General features: G+C 40.0%; 1 protein-coding gene across 2 annotated transcripts in view; it reads right to left on the minus strand.

Moving 5' to 3' along the window:
• The window catches only part of AGAP1 (ArfGAP with GTPase domain, ankyrin repeat and PH domain 1), a 394,096-nt gene that overhangs the window by 46,187 nt on the left and 335,570 nt on the right, over nt 1–12,339 (minus strand). The window lies entirely within an intron of this gene.

Genomic DNA, 12,339 nt, shown 5'->3' on the forward strand with positions numbered 1-12,339 from the left:
TTACCCTCTTCCTTCAAGCAGTTTTTTTACAAGCACAGACATAATTAAAAGCAGATGTGTACATTTTCTTGTATATGGGTTATAATACAGGATTAAAATCAGTTCAACCTATTCAACATTCATGTTCAACACGGGAGATGAGAAAATGATCTGAGAAGCTAGCAGAAAGGGTCAATGAAATATCCTTAGGGCTACTAGACTATAAGGACAAATATTCAGGCCAGAGGACTGCAGCATATGAAAATACCAGCAGTACTGAACTAAATGGACACACACTCCAACTACACATGGGACACGAAAGTCAAATTAAAAAAAAATCAAGGAAGCTGAAACAGAGCAAGTGGAATTGGGAAGGGCAGGCGTGAAGCATGAAAGGAAAAGAATAATAGAGCACAAAGTTCTGGTGAACATCAGCCATAATGGGCTTTAGAAAGAGCATTTACATTCGCTTGTCTGCTAATGACTTATTATATATTCAGAGCCATGAAACTCCTGCATTACCTTGTGATCCATAAGCATGCAAAGTTAAGTTACAAATCTAGCACTAGCTTTAAAGACCGTACTGCTGCTCACTGGCAGTCATTTTCTCAACCTGTGGCACAACTGGTTTTCTTTGATAAACTCCATGCTAGCAAGGCCAGTGCTTACAGTGCTTTAATGATGCCCCAAAAAATAGCAGAAGGTTACTTTGCACCTCGAGGTGAGAATAAACACAGAGGTGAAGGTTATTTCCAGGTGCATGAGGGCACCTGAAGCAGCAGTTTTACTAAAGTAATAGTGTGTGGGATAAGCGGGAAAAGAAAGGTAAGAGAAATGATGCAACTGTACAGCTACGACTACTTTTCCATTTTAGCATCACTGTGTTAGAAACAAACATGTAGAGTCATTATCCAAAACGCTATGAATAAGTCATGGAAAAAGCTACATTTATCAAAACAGAGCTTTCAAGAGTTTATGAGGAAGATGTAGGAGGAACTACTCAATGATAAAGGAAATTATGTTCAGTCCTGTGCGCCATCTCCTGTAGGACAACACAGTTATGGTCTTCCACTTATGTACAAGTGGTATGGCATATGGTCAGTGGGGAGTGGTACAGGCACATGCAGAGTTATGCATGTGTTGATGAAAACAGGGTGTAGGGTTCAATTATATGGAACTTAGTTATCGGGCCTGAAAGTAGATCATGGTCACAAGAGTGTTCCAGACGCCTTTAGAAGGCTTTGAACAGACTAAACAAGAAGATAGAAGAAGAAAGATCCCAATTAGAAAAACACAGGTAAACATTCCACGATAAAGGGAACTTGGCATAAACTACGTCAATTCAGGGGCTTATCTCGACCAATTGGACTAAGACAAGTCTTGCATGCTCTAATTAACACAGCCAATTATGTCCTGTGTTTATGCGTGTGTACAGAGCGAGTATAACTAACTTTATCTTATGCTTGTGTGCGTGGACACCAAATGCTTGCATGCAGCAGCCAATCAAAGTTTCTAAACAACTTAGAGAATTGTATAAAAATGATCAGCTAAGCTCAATAAACTAGCGACTTTAATCATCACATTGATGTTCTGTCGTCCGGGCCCCGCATGGAATAAACCTTAAACCCTACACAGGGAATGATGGTGAAGGAAGAGAACATGAAAAACTGAATCCCACCTGAAGCAGCCCCCCTGCAGAGTCCCATTTAGGAAATTCATTTTTAGGCTTTTCAATGGCTTTTAAGCGATAAAACTTTGTAATCCTGAAGTCTTACTAAAGGAGGATTTCCAAATGCTGGTCACTAAATGTTGAGAAGCCTTCTGTATAAATTAGTCAGCGCAGGTGGTACAGAGATGTGCGTATCGTTATGGCAGGAATCCTGCAACATGCAGTAACACAAAGGCCCTTTTCAGCCTCACTCCATTTTCTGCACCTTGTGCCCTTCTCCCTCAGCCCTTCCCTTCTCCACTTGCAGCTGTGCTCCAGGCTGCATCGTATTCTTCTTGCACCTCTCTCCCCTGACCATATGCCATACCACTCCTATGTAAGCCAAAGGTTTGGTATAAGCTGAAGGAGCTGCCTACTAGAGAAAACAGTAATTTTGCCACCTTAAGTTAAAAATTCCCCATACCTCCTTTTTAAGCAAGAAGGAGAGCTCTGTAGGGATGCAAACACAGAAGAGAACGAGGGAAGAGACTTCTCCAGCGCACTTGCAGGGCTGACTTCTCAATGCATAATAACTCAACAAGAATATATGGTATATAACTACGACTCAACAAGTATATATGGTATAACTTTAGAGAGTCTCTCTGCACTACTCCTGTACCAGTTCATCCCAGCATTTAACTACTAGGTGACTTTCCAGCATTACAATTCCAGACCTTAAAAGAAACACATACAATCAAGATGCAGCGTCACTGAATCCTCTGATCTCCTCTTTGCCATTAATCCTTATCATATACATGAAGCTGGTTTGCCCAAGAAGGGCTTATGAGCAATAAACTCTGCAATTTAGCCAGCGAACCGTTTAAAAGTGAGGTTGAAATACCATCCTCGCAGCAATACCTCTGCAAGCTTTGTTTTCCAGAAATGCTACACAAAGTTATTCCCCTGCTTACGGGAGACCTATGGCAGAACACACAAACCCACCTATTCAGGTGACTGGAGTGCAATTCGGGAAAAACCTCGAACTATTTCCTGTGGTCACTCTTTTATACGCCTACTCTCCCTTTTCCCAAGGGAGAGGTTCCCTTGTTTCATCTCCTGACCTTTTTTGCTGTGACTGGCTGACACTGTGACAAAAGCTGGAAAGACCTTGCCCAGCCTTTGTGGCTCGGGATTGCAAAGTCCACATAACACGCTGGTGAGTTTGTCCCGGTACGGCCCCACTGTGGGTTACGAGGGCTGCAGCGTGTTTTAAGGTTGGGCTGGAAGGACATTTTCAGTTCATCAGCAAGTCAGCTGAAAACTCGGTCATCGCTGATGATAGATTAAGAACATACAAGTTTCTACTCTCTGATACCCACTGAAGCTTCAGGTTTACTCCCTAAAAAGCTCAGATGAAAAGCAACTGTGCCAGTTGAAGATTTGTTCAATAATACATTTTCTGCTTAAATACACCAATTTTTTTTTTGTAAGCACAATTGTGAAACAAAGCGGCAGTGCCTGCTCCACATTACCCACAGGGCAATGCCTACAAAAGAAAAGTAGTAAACGTGTACGTCCTTAACCACTGCATACATGAACAGGAAAATCCAGCCAGCAGAATGAAATTGTTCAGTTTTACTCTTCAGTAAAATTATAGGTTGTGCTATTTAAATCCCTGTGAGCCCAATCACAAAATTTTATTAAACAGTTTTCCATGTTTAACAGTTATTCATAGAAAGGTCCACTATAATAGTATTTTAGCACCATCAACCTGTCGAAATCAACCTGCCCAATTACTCCAAACTACATTAATAACACCGGATATTACACTAATTGTGTCCAGTTTCTATGCAGACGAGGTCCCGCGGGGCTAATTTTGCATCCTCAGGGGCAAGCAACTCAGCCATCAACCTGATTTCACCAGGAATCCCTCCTCATTACACAAGTCCAGGCTGTCAAACTTTTTTTTAAAAAAAGGTTAATGGGCCAATCAGTCATCAATTATTTCCTGGAAGGCCAGCAGACAAAGGGTTAAAGTGCGAAGCACCAGCTGCAACTGATTTCCATTTGGAAGTTGTTATCAACAGGAGATGTCTACAATTTTGTTGTTGTTGTTTGTTTTGCCTTTTTTTTTTCTAAGTGGGAAGGGGTCATCTTATAAGATTATGATGATATGGAACCTAAAGCACAAGAGTTTTGTTTTTTTTTTTAGTGGAAGTGGGCATGCGATCAGTGAATTTTAAGAAAACCACCACACCACTTCCAAGAAGCTATGCAGTACCACTGTTTATGCTGCACATACTGTTTTCCCCATTATCTTTTCATAGTGAAGTTACTGCATTTAACCCAAGTTAACATTTATTTTGCTCCGCCAAAAGGCGGACTTTGCTACAGCCCACCCACTTACAGAAAACAAGATCTAGAATTTCTTATGAGCAAAGGACTGTGCAAGGGAAAACAAACATTTAGGCATAGTCTCACTGCATTCCCATACCAATGCCTGTGTTTATTGTATGTAACAGAGATCAGATTTAGAAAACTACACGAAAAATAACTACAGGATACAATTAGTCTATAACTTGTTCCAGAGAACTCAATTAAGTCTACTAAAATGTAGGGAAAACACAGGTCCAGAAACAGTTACGCCTCTTGGTATCCCGTAAAAGCGGTTCTAAAAGGCGTGCATGCATCAGTTTGTTCACAATTTCCAATTCCCACATCTTTTATTCTCAATATTAAGAAAAGCATAAATAGCCACCGACACCTTGCACCTGTGGTGGGTAACCACAAGCACAGCTGGAAGTCAACAGAAGACAATGGCTCCTTTCTGCCAGGCACTCTACAATCAGATACTACACCCATCCCAAAAGTCTGCTTTGGAACAAAAAAATATTTCTACTATTCTATGGGTATAAAACAAAGACTTGCCAGGCTTAAGGCATTTATCATAGGCTTACACGAATATTTTGCCAGAATCAGACATAAAACTGAATCTTCTGGCTTCCAAGCCAACCAGCCTCTTTCACTAGGTGCCAGGTTGTGCATTTGCATCTTTGCCCAGCGTAGTTGTCATCAGAGGATTCTTGTGCTAATTAATAGTAACTCACTGCGCATGGCTGGTGGATGATGCCACTCACACAGGAAACACTTTCCAGAAACAAGAAGTCAAGTGCAGAACCGAAAGACTCTCAATAGCGTATTTCAAACACCCGTGAAGCATCTTCAAGAGTTGAGGTTACGGCTTGAAACCTAGTCAAGCCTGCCTCAAGTAACACTGAGACCTATTTAAACTCCCTTTTTATCACACCCTCCTCCCTCTCTCAAAAATCGCTTCCGTTCAAGCACCCTTCCTTAATAACCCTTCATCTTTTCAAAAGGATGAGAATGAAAAACTGCCAAGGTGCCCTAGCAATCAACATTAGACGTTTACAATATACAATTTGTTTACAACAAAGGCACATGTTATTTACGTACTATATAATATTAACTATCGTTACCTTTTGCCACTTGGTGTAAATTATCCCTGTAACTTGGAAGATAAGTATGTTTATTAGCAGCCTCAATTAAGGAAATATTTGTGCCATGTCCCACTGGGCACGACTATGCTAATACTTCTCTCCCCTTTCCAAACCCAGTGTCTAAATCTAATTAGTTCTGAAAATCAACCCTATCAGGACAATAGAGCTCTGCTATCGGTTGCCCACAGCTCTTGATAAAGGTTGTGTTCCACTGGAAGAATTTTTCAGCGGTACTGTTTTATATCGCTACCCTGAGTGACAAACTGGTGGTGAAAGGCTGGTTTCTAGCTCAAGGGACTCAGCCTCCCCCTGCCATATGTACTTGTTGTTTTATTTGGATGCCAAGACAATGCGACTTGAAGAAATCCATGAAGTAATTTTAAAATTCAGTACCTACAGTACGTGAGCCTACACTTGCATTGGCTGCTTCCTAACACATTTCAAGCCTGTGGTTTACTTATAAAATTATAGATCTTTCACAGCTGAAGAACTTGCTTAACCTAGAGGTGTTGCAAAGCCAAGCCTATTGGGCAGAGCCTATCTCAGGTGCTCTGAACAGCCTCCCCTTCCATCTACCATAGTTAGCAAAAGTGAACTTTCTGCATAGGCACAGCACCATGGCAGCAACAGCATCACTAACTTTTAAACAAAAGGTAGTTTGGGAGTTAATAAACACATGGAAGGAAAGTTTTCCATGAGAGTCTGGCAGCTCTGGTGCAGCACTGTTTAACATGTGACATATGTAACCACGAAGACTGAAAAAATGAGGATTTATGCACATTAAACCATAGCATGCAGAGTTCAGCCATGTAATTTTATAAAGATATTCCTTTCTGCTGTGCTGCAAAATCTGTTGATATAGGAAAAATAATTCTGTATTTTAATAATACTGCTATGATAGCAGGTATAAGTGACTTCAGCTTGTCTTAAAACCAGAGCGGTGTCTTTTTTAAATATAACACACTGACACTACATACTTTCCCCCTAGAGAATCAAAGGATTGCTCAAAGCCTGGCTGCCTACAATAAGGAGCAGGCGGGACTTTTTCATTTGTCAGTGGCTCCCTATAGAAAAAAAAACATCTGAAAACGGAGAGTTTTGGCCAAACTCTAAAATTAAAGAAAGTAAAATTTCTTGCAATCGTACAAAACTGATGAAGTAACAGCAGAGAACATAGCTGTACAATGCACCGCTTCTCTCTGCCCTCAGAAGTTAGAGTCCTTCAGCTGCGATTGTAAGATCACCCAGCCACCCCTGTGAAAACCCTACCCTTCCTCACTCCTCTGTGACCACCACAGACCCATCAGTAATGCAATATTTTGGCTATCAAATAGCCAAGAGAGCGGAGCCACATTCAGGGAGGACTCTCAGCTTTGCACAGTGTACGGCAAAAGGTGACCCTGTGTAAGCACAAGAGACCCACCACGCTGAGAACCATCCATTTACCTGCTTCTGCCAAGCATCTACAAAACAGATGCAGCATCTGAGCTGCAGATTTCTCCACCTTAATCTGAGATTTTGCTACCTGGAAACATAAAGAATACCTAAAAATAACAGGACCGGCGTTAAAAATTATTGGAGAGGCTGCTTTCTAGATCAAACTTTCAAAAATGGCACTGTACACTACAGAAATATTTTTGGTCTGTAAAAAAGGTGTAAGTGCAATTGAGCAAGCGTGTGCTAAAGACCAAAGCAGATTTGTTATTCTGGACTGTCATTTCCTATCATTGTTCTCTTTTTTGAAGGCATAATTATCTAAACATGTGGCTTTTAATACTTACAATGCTCATTAACTTGACATTTGCATGTCTTGCCATTCCAGCTTTCACACAAAGGCTTAAGGTACCAGCTCAAATATGCAAAGCTATGGAGAACATTGAACATTCAGTTTTTAGCAGAGATAATACTTCCAAAAAAAGACACATTTGCCCAATTTCAGAATTTTGTTTTGATGATATGTCTCAAAACTCTTTGGACCATGGCTATCAGCAACATGTTCCCATACACTTATCCAAGGTGTCTTCGATACTTAGTTTGATCAGCACGATAAAAGATTCCTCAAACTAGAGAGGCCCTAAAAAAAAAAAATTAAATCTTTATCTATAAAACACAGGGGAATTCTTTATACTTGTTTCCCTGTTGCAGTTTAATAACAAGTAGATATGAAATCACAAGCTTCTCAAGCAGTAAACCTGTAACAACAAACATGCCTGCACACTGATTGAAAGAAAAATCTGGCTGGGAGATAAAAACCAGCAAATACAGAGAAAATTACAAATAATTAAAAAGTTATCTATTAGTTTCCTATTAAATGGGGGACACCCCCCCAACTTATTAATATCTGACCATCATTTTCTCTCATTTCATATTTCGTACTTCATACTCAAAAAGGAGCAAAATAGACAGTTTTGCAACTGTTGCTCTGAAAGGTAATAATTTTACATTTACACTGAGAAATAAAACAAAATTATAATTAAAAAAAAGCTTCCTTAACAAGCTGCAGGAAAATCACACTTTTGTTTCCTACATACACTTTGTTTGGCAGTGAGAGCAAGGCATCCGACAGCAATACAGCAGTAATTGTGCAAAAAAAGGACGGTGATATAAATCACCAAAGGTTAATGATCAGGATGTGAACAGAGGGACTTGTTTACTGAAATAGCATGCAATTTAAAATTTACAAGAGATTTAATGCTACTGCTTGGCAATCACTAAAATCAACAGCCCAGAAAACAGTGACATTAAGAAAAATATTACAGTTATAATCATTCCAAAATAAGTCAATTAGTGTTAGGGCATGCGCTTGCGATTACTTGACCCATTTGGTTTGCACTTAAGTGAAGAAAAAAAAAAAAAATCCCCCTCCCTTATACTGAGATTACTGAGTTGTGACCTATTTTGCATTCCCTATTTCTTACACCATCCCTCTTACAGGCTGTTGGAGATGGTGCCGGAGGTTTTTTTTTTCTCTCCTTGCCTGGCTTCCAAGTAATTCTGACCTTTGACATTTGTAATAATAAAAAAAAAAAAAAAAAAAAAAAAAAGGAAGTTTATAATTGTGTTGTTCAAATGAAGGTGGAGGGGGGAAAAAAAATTCAATGTGCTATTATACAAAAGCCATGACGGCTGTCTTCAGTGGAAAAAAAGCAATGTAAGTCAATTTGTGAACTTTGGCACCGGCTGACCTTTAGAAATACAACAATATACAGAATTTACAAGCAAGAGTAGCACATGCAAATGACCCGGCACTGTCTCGCCTTTGGATTAGAGCTGCAAAGAGCATTATGGAGAAGGCTTGCACAAAACAAATTAAGACTGTTACTTAAATGTCACGGCACACTATTGTATTTGGCTACAGATCATTACACCTGATACTAACACTTTTAAAAACTGTAATAACTTGGGAAATATTACATTGAGTGCCCACATGTAGAAAGGGAAAATATATATATATAAAAAATAAATAAAAGAAGAAAATGGGTTCCTGAAGTAATTTAAACATCACCACTCCACGACTAGAGGGAAAGGTCAAAATTTAAGTAAGCTGAAAGGAACATGAATGGCAAAATAAAACGCACAAACAAGAAGATGAAAAGACCAACTGGAATGACTCTGCAAACACAAGATGAAAGCACACATGCTTTGGGCAAATTTGATTTCCATGCCCGCATTGGGTAAGGGAGAGACGCAAGGAGGACGATTTTCAGAAAAGTGGGTTAAAAAAGGGGGTAAGAGAGGAGGTGTTCATCTAAAACGAGTGGGGTTGTTACCTTCAGTGTTGGTGCTGCTGCTGCTGTATATATTTCGCAGGCTACCAACACGGTTTAGTTTCCAAGCTTTGCGTTTGGCTGCATCCAGAGAGCAGAAGGGGAAGAGAAAAAAAAGAGAATAAAAATAAAGAAAAACGAGGGGGAAAAAATGAAAAAGGGGAGAAAAGGAACATCAAAATAGCATGTGAAGTAAAATACAAGCACAAGCCTGTTAAACATGTGAAGAGCTACACACAGAAAATGCACACAGGACTTTACAGCCTCTCCAATCCACAGAGAATATGGAAAGCCTCTTATTGAGAGTGATTTTTTAAGTCTCTACAACATGACACGATTTGACAAGATTAAATGGATCTGCTATTGGAATAGACAAAAACAGACCAGCAGAAGTAAAAAAAATGCAGGAAGTATTTGTATAGCGGATACAAGACTAGACAAAACAGCTACTGTAAAACACGATTTAATTAATAACAAAACACAGCCAGACGAGTTCCTTCTCCTCCAAAAGCCTGTATTGTTCACTTGGTGCCTGTAGTTCACCTTTAAAACACCTTTAAATCACCTTTTTACATCATCACCTTTAAAAGTTGAGGTGATGATGTAATGGCCTTAAATCCTCAAAACAACAAAGCATGTTATTTGTAGCACTGAGCTTAGAGGCATTACTTAATTATTTTGAAGAGTGTCAAGTAGACATTGATGCAATTGATGTTTGTGGTCCTCCCTCCTCCCCCAGGCAAATCACTGCAAAATCAAAGTGTTTAATGGGAAAGTTAAAAAATGTATATTCTTTATTCAAGAGGCAACACCCTTGCTTTATTAGAATTGCCCCAAACTTCGGGATTCTCTGAGTTCCCAGCTGCTGTTTTACAATTAGCAGAAAATACTGCTCAAAAGCACTCCATTCCTGTGCTCATTAGGAGAGAGCACACTTCCACATTCTTTAAAATCGACATGTTTTGCCTCAAGAGTGAATTCACAGCGTGAGAAGCACGTTCAATCAACAATATGTTTAGCCCGAGTTTCATCAGGCAGGAACGGCATGAAACTTCCGAGTACACCATGACACTGCTGGCACCTAACAGTGACTGAAATAACAGACGTCCCTGCTTCCTCACCCACGGACATGCCCACATCTGAGGAGGGAACCGCGTATCTACTAAAAGGGGTATCTCTACAGGCTTTCCAGCCACCGCATCAGCTTACCTAGTCAATAAATAATGACACAGCACTGCTTGGCATGCAACTATTTTGTAAAGTCTGTTTTATAGGAGCAGGAAAGAGATCGCTGGGGTCAGTGACAAGTGGAGGAGCATCCAGACCTCCTTCTGAGCCACCCTTCTCCGTGAGTCACCCAGCCCTCCTGCCCACAGACAGTGGACAGCTTTCAGTTTGGGCGTGAGACTTCTAAGGAGGACAGCTTCAGTTACTTTAATTATGTTTAATGTCTAAGATGCGTTTGAAAATGGAACAGTCTTCCACTCACATTCAGCTCAGAGTCTGTTATGAAGAAACTCATATGGTAAATCTGGAGTAAGACCATTGTCCCCCTCACCACAGATGCTCCTCACCGTTTAGGATGACATGAGCGTCGCACAATATAGCGAGTACTGTGATAAAATAATTTTAAAATTTTCTTTCTGTATTTATGAGAGAACTTTTTTAATGCCCCACAAAACTCAGACCAAATGGCTGCTTCCACAGAAAAGGAATAGTGACGCGAAGTCATTCCTATCTTTAACAAAAAGCTTGATTTTCAACTGAAGAGCTAAGGCTGGAAGAGAAATGCCTAAACACCCTAGACTGTTAAGCTAGATACTGTTTTAATAAAGCCATCTGCAGTCTTTAATGCTATATATTCAAAAGGAGGATTGAATTGTCCAAGTAACATGCTTTAGAATGCATCTCACTGAAATGAAAATAGATAACGTTATCTGGAAGGCTAAGTTAGATCTGTCTAAAAATTAAAGTTCATCAAATCTAAAAATATCTTCATTGGGTGTATCCTTCACTATGAAAAAAATCTTCAGTTTCAAGACCTGTTTAACAAGTCCCAGCACCTAGAGAGGCACAATTTCCTAGCAGAAAACTTGTTTTTCCTGAAAACATTTACATATAAATAGGCAAAATCAAAGTTTGGCACTCCTCAGAAAGGGAAGACAGTCTCCAGTACACAAAGACCCTTTCCCTGTTCCTTTTCATTTTTCACACTTTAATGGCACGTTAGAGCACAGCCGTATGAGTAGGAAGTGAACTCGCAGCCTGGTTTTCTATTAACCTATTGATGAAATAATCCATTTTAATGTGTTAAGTGTCATGCCTTTTTCTTCTGTTTAAACAAATGGACTTTTTCGCAGTGATGCTGAGGTCCTGATATACCCGAGTGCGTCCTTTAGCATCGATTAGCCTCCAGCCTGCTTCCTCGTGGTGCTCTACTATCTTTGAAGATTCAATAATATTATCAGCAGCAAGGTTTGGACACTGCCAAGCACAGCCCCCGCGGGGTGATTGATGTGCGTGCAAACACCAGGGCCCAGCTTAGCCATCCTACCCTGCCTGCCTTCAAAATTACATACTGTCTACACAGTTTTGTTACCCACCAACAAGGCCTTAACGGGCACTGGAGGTCATTTGCCTGGTTTGTCTTTGACTTAGATCCCAGGATATTCAGTCCATCCCATCTGGCTTCACTTGCTGGTTCTAAAGTTAATTCAAAAAAAGCTCTTGTTGCCAACTCTGGAGATCTATCTATCTATAGTATATATACACTTAAACAAACAAATCCCAACTGGTTTCTAATAAAAAGTTACAAGAAATACTTACTTCATTATTTAACAGCAAACAAAGCTCCCTACTTAGAAAGATCTTTAAGGCAGATTGATTTGAAGTATTTTCTGGAAGCCTGTTTCCTTCACAAAAGCCACTAAGAAGTGCCTCTAACTAGAGATACTAGAAAAATGCAAACACCTCTCTCAAATGTCAAATATCTGGAATGAAGTTAACTGTTTCCCAGAAGACACTGGGTATTTAATTTAGCTTGTACTGAAGTGGCAAATGGCTAGTGTTCTGCCCAGTACGTTGTGCTACCACAATCTGAATGACTAATGTATTTTAATAACGTTTCAAGAAAATCTTTTATTAACTTTGACACTTGCCCTGATCTCTGGCTTCACTGCTGACAGAAAAACAACACCTCGCAGCAATCAAAGCAGTCCCCCCATCCTGACCAGCGTGTAGACACGGCGTAGCAGCACAGTTTCTGCTCTTATCCAAGCTCATTAACTCCAGAAATTTAGATTGCCAAGATTAAACTACTATCTTTGCTGGGCAAATTAATTCATGCATTCTAACACTCAAGCTGGACCAGCACAAGAAGTCATTAACTGTCACCCAACAGCACAGAGCTCAGCTTTTAACAACCCTG

Source organism: Haliaeetus leucocephalus, unplaced genomic scaffold (genome assembly GCF_000737465.1).
Source record: "Haliaeetus leucocephalus isolate CR32 unplaced genomic scaffold, Haliaeetus_leucocephalus-4.0 Scaffold587, whole genome shotgun sequence".
In the NCBI taxonomy this organism is placed as follows: domain Eukaryota; kingdom Metazoa; phylum Chordata; class Aves; order Accipitriformes; family Accipitridae; genus Haliaeetus; species Haliaeetus leucocephalus.